This window comes from Oryx dammah, unplaced genomic scaffold (genome assembly GCF_014754425.2).
Source record: "Oryx dammah isolate SB20612 unplaced genomic scaffold, SCBI_Odam_1.1 HiC_scaffold_3, whole genome shotgun sequence".
Lineage (NCBI taxonomy): Eukaryota > Metazoa > Chordata > Mammalia > Artiodactyla > Bovidae > Oryx > Oryx dammah.
In genome coordinates, this window is record NW_024070187.1 from 53,728,924 (window position 1) to 53,746,145 (window position 17,222).

Here is a 17,222-nt window from a genome sequence, read left to right on the forward strand (position 1 = left end):
GTCACATTACCTGCTCAGCCTCAATCTGAATTAAATGGAATTAAGAAATACATAATTGCTAGAACTTAAAAATGCCATATCACCCTCAGTTCAGTTCAGTTGAGTCATTCAGTCGTGTCTGACTCTTTGTGACCCATGAACAGCAGCTGCCTGGCTTCCATGTCCATCACCAACTCCCGGAGTTTACTCAAAATCATGTCCATTGAGTTGGTGATGCCATCCAACCATCTCATCATCTGTTGTCCCCTTCTCCTCTTGCCTTCAATCTTAGGGCATCAGGGTCTTTTCAAATGAGTCAGCTCTTCGCATTAGGTGGCCAAAGTATTTGAGTTTCAGCCTCAATATGAGTCCTTCCAATGAATACTCAGGACAGATCTCCTTTAGGATGGACTGGTTGGATCTCTTAGTGGTTCAAGGGATGCTCAGAGTCTTCTCCAGCACCACAGTTCAAAAACATCAAATCTTCAGCATTCAGCTTTCTTTTTAGTCCAACTCTCACATCCATACATGACTACTGGAGAAAACATCGCCTTGACAAGATGGACCATTGTTGGCAAAGAATTGTCTCTGCTTTTTAATATGCTGCCTAGGTTGGTCATAACTTTCCTTCCAAGGAGTAAGCGTCTTTTAATTTCATGGCTGCAATCACCATTGGCATATGATTTTGGAACCTAGAAAAATAGTCAGCCACTGTTTCCACTGTTTCCCCATCTATTTGCCATGAAGTGATGGGACTGGATGCCATGATCTTAGTGACCTGAATCTAAAAAAGATTTTTTACTCTCCTCTTTCACTTTCATCAAGAGGCTCTTCATTTCCTCTTCACTTTCTGCCATAAGGGTGGTGTCATCTGCATATCTGAAGTTATTGCTATTTCTCCCAACAATCTTCATTCCATCCTCTACCTCATCCAGCCCAGCATTTCTCATGGTGTACTCTGCATATAAGTTAAATAAGCAGAGTGATAGTATACATCCTTGATGTACTTCCTTTCCTATTTGGAACCAGTCTGTTGTTCCATGTCCAGTTCTAACTGTTGCTTCCTGACCTGCATACAGATTTCTCAAGAGGCAGGTCAGGTGGTCTGGTATTCCCATCTCTTGAAGAATTTTCTACAGTTTATGGTGATCCACACAGTCAAAGGCTTTGACATAGTCAATAAAGGATAAATAGATGTTTTTCTGAAACTCTCTTGCTTTTTAGATGAACCAGCAGATGTTCGTTATTTGATCTCTGGTTCCTCTGCCTTTTCTAAAACCAGCTTGAACATCTGGAAATTCATGATTCACATATTGCTAAAGCCTGGCTTGGAGAATTTTAAGCATTACTTTGTTAGCGTGTGAGATGAGTGCAATTGTTTGGTAGTTTGAGCATTCTTTGGCATTGCCTTTCTTTGGAATTGGAATGAAAATTGACCTTTTCCAGTCCTGTGGCCACTGCTGAGTTTTCCAAATTTGCCGACATACTGAGTGCAACACTTTCACAGCATCATCTTTTAGGATTTGAAATAGCTCAACAGGAATTCCTTCACCTCCACTAGCTTTATTCATAGTGATGTTTCCTATGGCCCAGCTGACTTCACATTCCAGGATGTCTGGCTCTAGGTTAGTGATCTGGGTCATGAAGATCTTTTTAATAAGTTCTTCTGTGTATTCTTTCCATATCACCTGAATTACATTAAAATATAGTTTAAATGCAAGAGGGAATGATAACCATTTTCACAAACTAGATAAGAATTACAGTACCATATTTAGAAATGATGATTTCTAATTCACCATGTACAAAATCATTTCTAGATGAATCATAAATAACAATCTCAGAGGTGAAACAATAATTTTTCTCCAACATTACATAGAGGAGTGATATTTGAATATGTAACTATGTCCTCCAATATCACACAGTCTTTACTATAAAAAGACTGATAAATTGAAATTTATTGAATTTAATAAATTCTTAATGCATCAAAAACCAGTTTTGGAAGACCATAGTGGCAATCCAGAGATTTGAGTGAGATATTTGAAATACAAATAAAGATTCTTAGAAATGCATATAAACAAGTAATAATCAATAATGAAAAGTTAAACTACATCTAAAATAAAAATGAGAACTTGCAAGTACTTTAAGATGTTATTCAAAAGTAAGTTTATAAAATATCATTATAAAAGAATTAGAATGGTTACAACTAAACAGAAAATAGCAATGCCAAATGTTAGTAGGAATATATAGTAAAAGGAAGTCACACACACTTCTGGTAAAACTGTAAATTTTTACACTTTGAACTGTTAGCAGTACCTACCAAAGTTGAACATATCTATACTTATAAATCAATTAAATTCCTAGATATATTTTAAAAATTTATATATACACTTCACAGAAATCTGCATATGTTACCAAAGTTCAAGAATATTTAAGGAAGCATTATTCATGGTCTTCACCAAAGTAGAAATTAGCAAAATTATCACCAAGGCAAAACAGGTAAAGCAGGATGAAAAACTTCAGAATTACAATCTATAACTCTGTACAGCAACACAGATGAATCTCACAGACAATATTTAGTGAAAAAGAAATCCATCCATAAAAAGCAATGAACACTGGTTATGTGTGAGAATATCTACCTACTGTTATTTACATAATTTATCTACTGCCTACTGATATCTAGGTAGGTAGATATCAGTAGGCAGTAGATACCAGAAGAGTGATCACACTTTTGAAAGGACTAATTGAGTCAAGCCATAACGGGAATATGCTGGAGGCTATTAATATTCTAGTTCTTGATACATTTGATATTTCTACAGAAATACTTACTTTAAAAAATCCAGTATCTATACGCTCAAAATTTATTCATTTTAGTTTGTGGGGGTTATATTTCAATTGAAAAGTAAAGGATAAAAATATTTTGCTATGTTTAGATCTTATTTAATTTACAAAGAAGTGGATGAACTTTAAGTATCAAAATGAGTGTACCAATCTCCTAATTTTACAATAAATTTTAGAAAAACTCCTTTTGAATTTTGGCTATATTTATAATAAAATGCAAAAAAACTATTCCCAAATGACTTATTTTTCTCAAAACGTTTATGTACCATGTTATCTTATTCAGCCATCAAATGTTTTGTGTCTGAAACAAAAAATTCCATCTAAGTAAAAAATTTAGAAAGTACGAATATGAGTGGTACCTTAATGCCCCTATGAAATCCATTTCCTGAAGGTTAAATTGAAATAAATATAGAATGATATAAAGCCCAGGGAAACTGGGCTTAGTTCTTTTGTATTCAGTATTTAAGTTTCTAGAAAAAAGTGTGTGTGTGTGCATGTGTTAACAAATGGCTTTTCCACTAATCTTATTTAAAAGAGAAAGATCTGTATGTTTCAAGAAAATTTTAATGGGCTTTGAAAATCAATGATTGTAGAGGACACAATATACCTAAATTCTGAGAGAGACTGGAAGATAAAATGTCTTGTTAAAAAAAAATAATAATAACTTTTCTTATTTTCCCCACTTGGTCCTAAATTGAAATATAAATGAAGATCTAGAGCCTATACTGATAGTCATGTACAGATCCACATGCTTTATCACCTCGGTTGGAGCTTTGGTATAAGCTTTGGCATCAGTTCAGTTCAGTTGCTCAGTTGTGTCAGACTCTTTGACACCATGGACTAGAGCATGCCAGGCCTCCTTGTCCATCACCAACTCCCAAAGCTTGCTCAAACCCCTGTTCGTTGAGTCAGTGAGGCCATCCAACCATCTCATCATCCAATGTCCCCTTCTCCTCCTGCCTTCAATCTTTCCCAGAATCAGGGTCTTTTCCAATGAATCAGTTCTTTGCATCAGGAGGCCAAAATATTGGAGTTTCAGCTTCAGCATCAGCTTGGTATAGCTTTCCTTTCATTTTTATTAACCAAATATGTTTTATAGTATAACATGTGCTTATTATCCCTGAGGGTTACAGAAGTTTGACCTGACCCCCTTCCTAATTATAAAGCCACATTATCTACTTATAGGCATTTGACAAGTACAACTGCCAGTATTTCCCCTAAATACTGTTTGGAGTCTAATCCAACACAAGGTAGTATAGTCAGTTAAGGCTTCAAATTTCTGTGCTATAATACATGAATGTATTCTTAACTGGTATTATTATTTAACCAAAATTTGTAAAAATCTAATTTATCATCAAAATGTATTACTTTATATTATTTTACAAAAGTTCTTTTTAAAAAGTAGGCTTAAGAATTAAGCATTCAAAAAGAAATGAAAGAAATTTGGGTTGTTCTGGTGATATTAATCAGTGACATACTATTTATAAATATACCTTTAAATAACATGTTTTTCTTATTCAGAATGAAGACACTTTCCATCTTTTTTGTTGCCTCCAAGTTTGGATCACACTTCTCAGAGACTATTAATATTTTCAAATAATACTGGTTAATTTTAACTCAATATTTATTGTATACTGTGTAGATTGTATAGATCAACTCAAATGTGGAATTATCTGGTCCAGTCATTTTGTGTCTTATAGAAAGTTGAGGTTATCAGGTGTACCATTATCCCATCAACTGACTGAAATTGTTACGAAGAAGCCTATCAGCTTGTCAAAGTTAAGAGCACTAGTTGTTAGCAGTGATATCAGCCAGATGTCTGTGTTACATTTAGCTCTTTCATAATTAAACTCTAAGAGTGCTAATAGTGTTTCTCTCACAATAACTTATCTCAGTGCTTTGTTGTGATAAATATCAATGTGATGAGGGAAGAGAAACACATGTCAAAGTAGTGATTTTCTTTAGATAAGACACCATATATTCCTCAAACAGTAGAAAGTTTCCTAACCTAGGAATTGTAAACTTAAAGGAATCCACATTTATATTTGTGTTTTTCTTAAGCTCTATCTAATGAACAGGCACATTATGCAATCACATTCGTTTAAAGTCAAATAAAAGTCCTTTAGAATATTTTATGGTTTATCCACTGTATTTACTGGTTGTACTACCATCAACATATTAAAGTTCAATCATTCTAAAGGTGAATTTAAAAAAAAAAAAGAGGACTTCTGGCTTTCAGTTACATGTGTAAGGAGCCTGGAAGTTTGCACTTCATTCTAATAACAAGTAAGGAACTGAAGAGCCTGAAAAACAACAACAACTACTCAGCTTGCATCAGTAAGAGAGGAGAGGATGCAGAGCAAAAGGCGCCCCTGATATTAGAGAGGCGAACACAGGGAGTCATGAGTTACCAGAGCAGAGACTCAAGAATGAAGCTGCCACAGGAACAAATGCCATGGTAGGAAAACTGAAACTGCAGTTGACGAGTTGCTGAAGGCTCAGTGTGGCCAACTCTGAGAGTTGAAAACTTCATGAAGAACCAGTTGCTGGTGAAGCGGGTACCTCGCAATATTGGGCGATTTACTTCCAGGAGGTTGACCAGGTTCCCACAGTAACCACTGAAGAAAAAAGCTCCTCTGCTTCCTGCGAAAAGAAGGGAAAAGGAACAATTTAGAAATATGCCAGGTTACTCTGTTCTTAATAATGTCTGCCTCAGGAGAAACTAATGACCAAACCTAACCTGTTATACTGTTAGAGACTAACTGACATGGGGAAGGGAAATAGACAATTCCATCCCATATGAGCCATCCTCTCCCATCTAAATATTTAGAAAGAAAAACAGAAATTCTTGTGAAGCTCACACTCCAGGGGCATTGGCTGACACCTAATCACTGGACCACAGGACACTTCCACCATCCTTTCCCAACACCTCATCTCCACATTACTAAAGACATGTTTAAGCAGTTCTTTTCATCCAGTTTACATACATGTTTAGCTCTCAAAAAAACATTGCAAGCCATACCAAAAGATTTAAAAAAAAAATTAAGAGGCAAAAGTAAGCATCAAAACCAAAATGCTAGGAATGTTAAATCATCAAAATTACCAGACTGGAAAATTAAAATAAAGTACAATTAACATGCTAAAGGTGCTAATGGATAACATAGTATGCAAAGACAGATGGGCAATATTAGTAGAGAAATATAAATGATAAGAAAGAATCCAAAAGAAATGCTAGAAATCAAAAACACTGCAGCAGAAATGAATAATTACTTTAATGAGCTTATTAGTACATTGGACACAGCTGCAGAAAGACTCTCTAAGCTTGAGAATATTTCAATAGAAACACCCAAACCTGAAAAGTAAAGGGAAAAAAGACTGGAAAAAACAGCACAGACTATCTAAAAACTCGAGACAAATATAAAATATGTAACATTAATATAATGGGAATACCAAAAGAGAAAAAAAGAAGAAATATTAGAAATATGAATAACTGAGAAGCTCCTCAAATTAATACCAAGCATGAACCACAGATCCAGGATGCTGAAAGAGCATAAGGTAGATTAAATACAAAGAAACCTACATAGAGGAAAATCATTTTAAAGCTACTCAAAATTAGATAAAGGAAAAAATATAAAATAAGTCAGAGGGGGAAAATGAATTATCTGTTCACTTTCATGCATTGGAGAAGGAAATGGCAACCCACTCCAGTGTTCTTGACTGGAGAATCCCAGGGACAGGAGAGCCTGGTGGGCTGCCATCTATAGGGTCGCACAGAGTCAGACATGACTGAAGTGACTTAGCAGCAGGAGCAGCAGAGGAACAAATATAAAAATTACATACCTCTACTCAACAAACTATGCAAGGAAAAAAAAGTGGACTAAAATGTTTAAAGTGTTTAAAGAAAAACAAAAAATTCCACCAAACCATAATTCTGTATCCTGAGAAATGATCCTTCAAAGGCAAGGGAGAAATACAGACTTCCCAGAGAAGGAAAAATTGATGAAATCTGTTGGTAGTAGATCTGCTTTGCAAGAAAAGTTAAAAAAAAAAAAAAAAAACTTCCAATGGAATAAAAATGATATTATTTTAAAACTTTTAATTGGTCTAAAAGTAAGTTTGTTTAAAATAATAATAGCAACAATATATTGGATTTGGATGCTAGGATTATCAAATGCATATTACCTAGCGAAAGCAGCCAATATTAAAAGTATACAGACTGTATGATCCAACTACATAGCATTCTAAAAAAACAAAAGTACTGAGATAGCAAAAAGATTCCAGTGGCTGCCAGGAATTGGGGACGCAGAAGGATCAACAGACTGAGCAAGGAGGCTATAAAGGGCAGTGAAAATACTCTTTGTGATAGTATAATGGTGAACGCGTGCCATTACACATTTGTCAGTCACAGAACAAATGCATAACAACAATAAATCCTAATGTAAACTATGGACTCTGGATGATAATGATCTGTCAATATAGTTTCATTGATTCTAATGAATGGAGTATGTACCCCAGTGGAAAATGATAACGGGTGAAGCTATGCATGTATGATGGCAGATAATATATAAGAAGTATTTAATTTTGCTGTGAATCTAAAAATCAATCTAAAATATTAAATGTTACTAATAAACAACAACAAAAAATTCCTCCAATTGTTTCTTCTAATCAGAAATAAGTTCTATAGTAGTGAACATGCCAAAAATTTGTAACACTAGCTTCCCAATGCTTTACAAAGGTGTAACTCAAGGTGTTAATTTTAACACATATAGATCACACAGATTCCTTAGTAACTAAAAGAAATCACCACAAATGTTATTATGAAGTATCTGCCAGTTCTACTGAAGGGCATTTGAAAAATGTCAACAATTAGATAATTTGTTAATTTATTTGCACACATTTTTCTTTCTTTTCAGGTTCTGCTCAATATACTTCTGTGTAAAATTCAAAATTGATGAAAAAGTATCACTATCTAAAAATGACTATTCTCCCCAAATTAACAAATCAATGGAATTAAAAAAAAAAAACTTTCAATGAGATATTTGACAGATTTGAAAATGTAACTACATATCTAAAAAACCAACTAATATCTTTACATATGAAAATGTGCAAGATTATCAGATGAGTATGAAGAAGGACTTGTCACATGAGGTAACACAGAAAACCTTAAAACTGAAAATTCAGTTAGTTACTGATGTAGGTAAGAGACATAATTGTGGGAAGAGTGAGGAGACTGCTTTCATTCTTCATACTTATATGTGTCAGTATTCCTTTTTTATTACAAGAGAATGTATTTGTGTATTATTTGTACAAAATAATAATTTTTGTACAAAATAATAATAATTTTTACAAAATTAATAGGAATAGCACAACTTGCTAATATTTCAGAAAGCTATGTGCTATGAATTGTTCCAGGTATTTTCACAGGTCTTGTCTTGTTGATATCTCACAACAACTTACTTCCCTTACATTTCAGAGAGACACTAGAAAAATTAACTTTTGTAAAGTTGTATAGCATAGAATTGCCAGAAGTAGCATTTGAATCAGACAACCTATCTCCACATGTTGCACTGTTAACCATTAATACAAGGCATAGAGTTCTCTGAGCTAAGCAGGCAATATATCCAGTTTATGTTAAGGAGATAGCTAAGCCAAGTTAAAGATAAAAATACATTAGTATGTGAAGTTTCAACAAAATAATAGGGATATATACATATATCAACACATACTTGTATACATATATTAGATTTATATTGCATAATGTATAATAATATCATATATCTATAAGACATAATTTCCATAGAATTTAGAAGAGTCAAGAAAATTTAAACTATAGATAGGGTGTCTCAGTTTGCTGCCTAATAAATACAGACTTAGTGGTTTAAAGCACGGGCTCAGTCACTTCAGTCATGTCTGACTCTTTGTGACCCCCATAGACTGTATCCCAACAGGCTCCTCTGTCCATGGGATTTTCCTGGAGTAGGTTGCCATGCCCACCTCCAGGGGATCTTCCCAACCAAGGGGTTAAATCCACATCTCCTCCATTGCAGGCAGATTCTTTACCGCTGAGCCACCGGGAAAGCCCAGTAACCTAAAATAACACCTGTTTCAGCTTATAAATCTCTTGGTCGGAGTTTAGTGTGCAATGTTTGGGTTCTCTACTGAGTTTATCATAAGATAGTATTTTCACATTGCAACACAGAAGTATCAGACAGGCTGTTCTCATCTGGAGACTTGGAAGAAGATTCTGCTTGAGAGCTCACTCAGATTGTTGACAGGATTCATTGCCTTGTGGTTGTAGAACTGAGGTTTCCATTTTGTTGCTATCAGCTGGAGCATTCAGCTCCTAGAGGCCACGAACCCTCTTGCCATGAGCCTCACTCTATCTTCAAAGCCAGTGATTGAAATTTTCTCATGGCTCATTTAAATGCCACTCAAAATTAAACATATCTTACTTCATTCTGACCACTAAACACAGGCTTAAAAGGTTCATGTAATTATGCCAAGCTTACCCCAATAGTCTCCCTATCTTAGGGTCAGCTGATTTGGGATCTGAATGACATGATCAAAATCCATTATAGTAGTGCTTAGAGTAGTATGATCATTAATTTCACCAATTTTAAGTCTTGGTGTTCAGTTGTTCAGTCAACCACTAGGCTAGATGCTTTTGCATTCCAGTCCCCTATAATGAAAAGGATATTTTTGGGGGAGGGTGTTAGTTTTAAAAGGTCTTGTAGGTCTTAATAGAACCATTCAACTTCAGCTTCTTCAGCATTACTGGTCGGGGCATAGACTTTGATTACCATGATGTTGAGTGGTCTGCCTTGGAAATGAACAGAGATCATTCTGTCATTTTTGAGATTGCATCCAAGAACTGCATTTTGGACTCTTTTGTTGACTATGATGGCTACTACATTTTTTCTAAGGGATTCTTGCCTACAGTAGTAGATATAATGGTCATCTGAGTTAAATTCACCCATTTTAGTTCTACAATTTCTAAAATGTCAACGTTTATTCTTGTCATCTGTTTGACCATTTCCAATCTGCTTTGATTCATGGACCCCACATTCCAAGTTCCTATGCAATATTGCTCTTTACAGCATTGGACCTTACTTCCATTACCAGTCACAACTGAGTGCTGTTTTTGCTTTGGCTCTGTCTCTTCATTCTTTCTGGAGTTATTTCTCCACTGATCTCCAGTAACATATTGGGCACCTACTGACCTGGAGAGTTCATCTTTAAGTGTCCTAACTTTTTGCCTTTTGATACTGTTCATGGGGTTCTCAAGGCAAGAATACTGAAGTGGTTTGCCATTCTCTTCTCCAGTGGACCACATTTTGTCAGAACTCTTCACCGTGACCCGTCTGTCTTGGGTTATATATGGATGTGAGAGTTGGACTATAAAGAAAACTGAGCACTGAAGAATTGATGCTTTTGAACTGTGGTGGTGTAGAAGACTCTTGAGAGTCCCTTGGACTGCAAGGAGATCCAATCAGTCCATCCTAAAGAAGATCAGTCCTGTGTGTTCATTGGATGGAGTAAAGTTGAAGCTGAAATTCCAATAAAAGTATTTGAGAAGACCTTGATGCTGGGAAAGATTGAGGGCAGGAAGAAAAGGGGACAACAGAGGATGAGATGGTTGGATGGCATCACTGACTCAATGGACATGAGTTTGGGTAGACTCTGGGGGTTGGTGATGGACAGGGAGGCCTGGCATGCTGCAGTCCATGGGGTCACAAAGAGTCATACATGACTGAATGATTGAACTGAACTGAGGCTAGATGCTGCTGTGAAGGTATTTTCAGATCTGATTAACATTTACAGTCTGTAAAAGAAAATGATCCCTCATAATTTGAATGGGGCTCTTTTAGTCATTTCAAGCAAGGGCTTAAGAGCAAAGATTGAAGTTTCCCAAAGGAGAAATTCTGCATCAAATTTGCAACACTGAAACCCTGCCTGAGTTTTTTTAGCCCTTTGACCTGTCCTGACAAGTCCACAACATTCGTTCTTACACGAATTTCCAGCTGGCTGGTTAGTCCTATAGATTCTGCACGGTTAGCTTCCTTAACTGTGTGAGCCAATTCCTTCGAGGCTCTCAATCTCATTCTTAACTCCTGACACTTACCTACTTTCAATACATTGTTATTGTTTAATCTTTTTAGCCACTAATTTTTAACAGCAAAACTTACCCAAAAAATGACAGATGTAAAGAATATTTTTCCCTGAGATTGGGTTGCTATATTAAGTAAATAAAAATATGGGATACACAGTTAAATCTGAAAATCAGACACAGAATGGATAATGTTTTAGTATAATTATTTATATTATATTTATATTAAATACTTAATACTAGGTAGTAAAAAAAAATCCATTATTTATCTTAAATTCAAATTTAGCTGGTGCCCTGTATTTTATCTAAAAACTACACACAGAGAGCACTTTTTATCTGGAGATTTCAAAGAATCTCTTTGTTGTATTTGCTTATTTAAGATATGGGGGGAAATTTTAAATATTTAGGATGATAATACTTGTGTATTTAATGGTTTTGGCAGTCATCATATAATTAAACCAGTTGGGCTTAAAATTGTAAATACTTCTGGAAGAAATAATACAAGTGTTTATGCTGTTATGAAGCCATTTTTAAAAAGTTGATGCATAGTTATATACATGGAGTTTGCAAAAAGTTGAAGTATTCTATGAAGTATTCTGAGACTTTAAAAACAAACAGCATACGTTGTTAAAAGTCCACACTATTCAGCAAGCACTACCGTTCACTTGTATAAGAATAAACTGCTCAGACAACAGTATTATGTACCCGTTCTTCTCAAGTACACTCAAGTCACTAGATCTGCTCTTGCACTTCTTATTAATTAAGATGGAGGCACTGCGAGAAGGCAAGTTCACAATCTTGGATTTAGGAAATGCAGATCACAATCACAACAGGGATGTAACGCATTTATCCAAGAATCTTTCAGATTGAAAGTTTATCCATTTTTCAAATATATAAAAGAGAAACAATTTCAAATAAAATGAATTTCAAATGGATTATTCTGAGGATAAGTAAAAATATAGTTGTGAAAATATTTTCCAAAACTATATGTATTGTGAATGTTACTATGATACAGTAATGATTCATTTGTTAGTTAATTGAACTATAACCTCAACTGATTTAAAAATTCTTCTCAAGAAAATCAACACATATTTAATTTTAACTTTTGTCAAGTAACATTCTCAAAAAGATTACTGACACTGAAAACATTCTATGGAAATATAGTTATTACCCTTTTACTGATAAATAAGTTTATCTTAATAGAAACATGATAGCCTAGGCTAAATGAATTATCAGGCCAATTTTTATTGCATCTGACCATTTGGATATACACTGTGTATGCTGACTTTTTAACTAATAGACTTTCTTTTTAGAGTGGCTAAGGATTTACAGAAATTTTAATGGAAGGTATGGAGAGTTCTAAGGAGCAGATCAAGGCTATGGTTTTTCCAGTAGTCAGGTATGGATGTGACAGTTGGACTGTGAAGAAGGCTGAGCGCCAAAGAATTGATGCTTTTGAACTGTGGTGTTGGAGAAGACTCTTGAGAGTCCCTTGGACTACAAGGAGATCCAACCAGTCCATTCTGAAGGAGATCAGCCTGGCATTTCTTTGGAAGGAATGATGCTAAAGCTGAAACTCCAGTACTTTTGCCACCTCATGCAAAGAGTTGACTCATTGGAAAAGACTTTGATGCTGGGAGGGATTGGGGGCAGGAGGAGAAGGGAATGACAGAGGATGAGATGGCTGGATGGCATCACTGACTCGATGGACGTGAGTCTGAGTGAACTCTGGGAGTTGGTGATGGACCGGGAGGCCTGGTGTGCTGCGATTCATGGGGTTGCAAAGAGTCGGACACGACTGAGCGACTGAACTGAACTGAAGGAGCAGATCCTGAGTAGAATTATCTCTGTAGTTTACAAGTTGGAATTTCATTTTTAAAACTAGAGAAAGCCACTGATAATTACATAGTGAAGCAGCATGGCATATATGCAATTATAAAATATTAAATTAAAGAAAATTTAAAAGATGGATTTTGACTATTCATACTAGATGATGAAAGCCAAGTCCAAGATATTTTTATGGCTTCAACAGAATTAATGGTAGAATTGATTTCGTTTCCACCTGGGTAAAAGGCATTGGAAAGGATTAAAAATATTTATATAAATTATCATTATCTTCAAAGATTTTACAATCCTGATAAAGTTAACAATATTAATGAGTTTACAAAAACAGAACATAATGTATAGAAAACAAGATAATCCAGGGTTGGCTAGAAATACTGCAGTGTGCTGGAGTATAATAAGAGAAAAGTAAAATGGGTAAATCTAAGAGAAGAAGAGCCTGGGAAGTAAGACTGTCCAAAACTAAAAACTAAATGTTTAAGATACTGGCTACAAAATACCTATGTTCACTTATTTACTTATCCATTCACTGAGCATTTTAAACACAGACATTTTGTGTGTGTGTGTGAAAATTACCATAAATTAAAATGCAGAATATAAAGATTCAAAAGAACACATTTTCCAATAAAAGTTCAAAGACAAAGCTACAAACCAATAACCAGAAAAATACTAATGCACAATGACATTAATATAACCAGAAAAATTAAGGCAAAGAGAAAGAAAACAAAACTTGGAAGATCTTAAGATAAAAGGTGCTTAAAGAGTCATCAACTATTTAAGAAGGAAAATAAAATCACAAGTAGAATAGAGAATTGTTCTCAAAATATTTTCACCAGTCATTTTTGCTAACATCTAGGTTAGGGTAATATTTACCAGACCTTACTGCAAACCTTTGTAAACAAGAAAGTCATCTCTCTGGAACTATTCATATATATTTTTTTAAACCAAATGACTTAATCAAATGCAAACTAAGTATCTCATAACCCAAATTTCCAAATTAGTCACTGTTAAACCATGGGAAATAGATGGGGAAACAGAGGAAACAGTGTCACTTTATTTTGGGGGGCTCCAAAATCACTGCAGATGGTGATGACAGCCATGAAATTAAAAGACGCTTACTCCTTGAAAGAAAAGATATGACCAACCTAGACAGCATATTAAAAAGCAGAGACATTACTTTGCCAACAAAGGTCCATCTAGTCAAGGCTATGGTTTTTCCAGTAGTCATGTATGGATGTGAGAGTTGGACTGTGAAGAAAGCTGAGCGCTGAAGAATTGATGATTTTGAACTGTGGTGTTGGAGAAGACTCTTGAGAGTCCCTTGGACTGCAAGGAGATCCGACCAGTCCATTCTGAAGGAGATCAGCCCTGGGATTTCTTTGGAGGGAATGATGCTGAAGCTGAAACTCCAGTACTTTGGCCACCTTATGCAAAGGGTTGACTCATTGGAAAAGACTCTGATACTGGGAGGGATTGGGGGCAGGAAGAGAAGGGGACGACAGAGGATGAGATGGCTGGATGGCATCACTGACTCAATGGACGTGAGTTTGAGTCAACTCCAGGAGGTAGTGATGGACAGAGAGGCCTGACTGAGCAACTGAACTGAACTGAAACCATATTACCCCACACACACTCATGGACAAATTCAAAGAAACTTAAAAAAGAGCTTGCAAAATGACTATCAGTAATTAGGCAGGGTGGGATTTTTTGCTTCATAACCTCAGATATGCAGATGACATTACCCTTACAGCAAAAAATGAAGAGAAACTAAAGAGCCTCTTGAAGAAGATGAAAAAGGAAAGTGGAAAAGCTGGCTTAAAACTCAACATTAAAAAAAACAAAGATCATGTCATTCAGTGCCTTCATTTCATGGCAAGCAGATGAGGAAACAATGGAAACAGTGACAGACTTTATTTTCTTGGGCTCCAAAATCACTGCAGATGGTGACTGCAGCCATAAAATTAAAAGACACCCACTCTTTAGAAGAAAAGCTATGACAAACCTAGACAGCATATTAAAAACCAGGGACAATACTTGGCCAACAATGGTCCAGATAGTTAAAGCTCTGGTTTTTCCAGTTGTCATGTAAGGATATGAAAGTTGGACCATAAAGAAGGCTGAACACTGAAGAATTGATGCTTCTGAACTGTCGTGTAGCAGAAGATTCTTGGGAGTCCCTTGGACTGCAAGGAGATCCAGCCAGTCCATCCTAAAGGAAATCCATCATGAATATTCATTGGAAATACTGATCCTGAATCTGAAACTCCAATAATTTGGCCACCTGTTGCGAAGAGAAGACTCACTAGAAAAGACTGTGATGCTGGAAAAGATAGAAGGTAGGAAAAGCAGACAACAGAAGACAAGACTGTTGGATGGTATCACCGACTCAATGGACGTGAATTTGAGCAAGCTTTGAGAGATGGTGAAGGATAGGAAACCCTGGCACGCTGAAGTCTATGGGGTCGCAAAGAGTCAGGTGACTAAGTGACTGAACAACAACAATGTTCAGAACAGCTTATTTACCTAACTAAATGTAGTTGGCTCATAAAGTAAGTGAAATATCAAAAGTGAAATCAGGTCTGCATGGAATGATGGTCCTGAGCTGCAGAAGGTCCAAGTATTCTTGCTCACCTACCACCTGAAGAGTGGGACAGATTAAACAAGTAATGATCATTTTGTTGTTTAACAGTGTGAATTAAAAAGAGTCTACATTATCTGAGATTTCAGAATAACTGCCATCATATTTTTTTCCTAATAAAAATTTATCTGGGAAATAAGAGTATGATATAAAATCAACATATTTTCAAAAATGGGATTTTTCTCTTTGACTTTATTTTCTCAACTGTACTAAAATATTAACCAGCATTTCTTCACAGCTATATATTTTATTACATCTCAGATAAAGGCATTAAAATATCTCTTCTTTAATTAAGAAAAAGAAGACACATACCCTTGCATAAATACAAACACATATTATTTTTATAAAATTATAATTTGTATTTATGTGTGTGGATATTGTTTTATTTGCTACATGGCATGACTATAATATATAAAATTTTCCCTTGTAAAACTTTTTATAATTATTATTGTGCAGAAATATTCCAAATACCACAAAATAAACTTGGGGAAAACACATTTAACATGCTTGACAGTGAAACTTTCAGTCACTTTACATTATTTTTATTACATAAACTTTTTACACTGATATAAAATCTAAATTTGTTACCCTCAGTTCATCAATTCTGTATCATTGCTACAGGACTCCCCTCAGATAAACTTCAAAGCTATCTTGTTCTATTTAAAAATCAAAATACATATCTATCTTATTTTACTGTATTCAGTTCAGTTCAGTTCATTTCAGTCGCTCAGTCATGTCCGATTCTTTGCGACCTCATGAATCACAGCACGCTAGGCCTCTCTGTCCATCACCAACTCCCTGAGTTCACTCAGACTCACGTCCATCGAGTCAGTGATGCCATTCAGCCATCTCATCCTCTGTCGTCCCCTTCTCCTCCTGCCCCCAATCCCTACCAGCATCAGAGTCTTTTCCAATGAGTCAACTCTTCGCATGAGGTGGCCAAAGTACTGGAGTTTCAGCTTTAGCATCATTCCTTCCAAAGAAATCCCAGGGCTGATCTCCTTCAGAATGGACTGGTCGGATCTCCTTGCAGTCCAAGGGACCCTCAAGAGTCTTCTCCAACACCACAGTTCAAAAGCATCAGTTCTTCGATGCTCAGCTTTCTTCACAGTCCAACTCTCACATCCATACATGACCACTGGAAAAACCATAGCCTTGACTGTATTAAAACTAATAAAATGCTATTTTAACTTTAGAGAAATAATATTGACTATTAGGGATTTCCAGGTGGTGTAGAGTAAAGAATCCACATGCCAGTGCAGGAGACTCAGGTTTGATCTCTGGGTAAGGAAGATCCTTTGAAATAGGAAATGGCAACCCACTCAAGTCTTCTTGCCTGGAAAGTTCCATGGACACAGAAGCCTGGTGCTCTACAACTCTTGGGATAACAAAGAGTCAGACATGACTGAGTGAGCATGAAGAAACTTTAGTAGTGACCTTGACACACATTGATAAAACTTCATGAATTTTTTAAAGGTTTGAATGGTATTTTTTCTATAATGGATAATGTCATTATATAATAATAAAAGCATATAATTGTGATTGATGTTTTAAATTAATACCATAAGTGACAATTCTGATTTAAACAATGTATTCACTATGAGAATAATGACTTTGCTTTGGATTCATTTCTGAATTTATTGATAGAAATATCAAAGCTCTGAAAAAAGTTTTAACATAGAAATATATAATAGCTCTTGTTAACCAAATTCACTTTAAAGGCATCTCAAAGAGCAACTTAATCTTTTTCTTCTCTATGAAAGTCACCAAATTCATTCATGAATAAAAGCATGAAATTTTATTATGAAATGATATTTG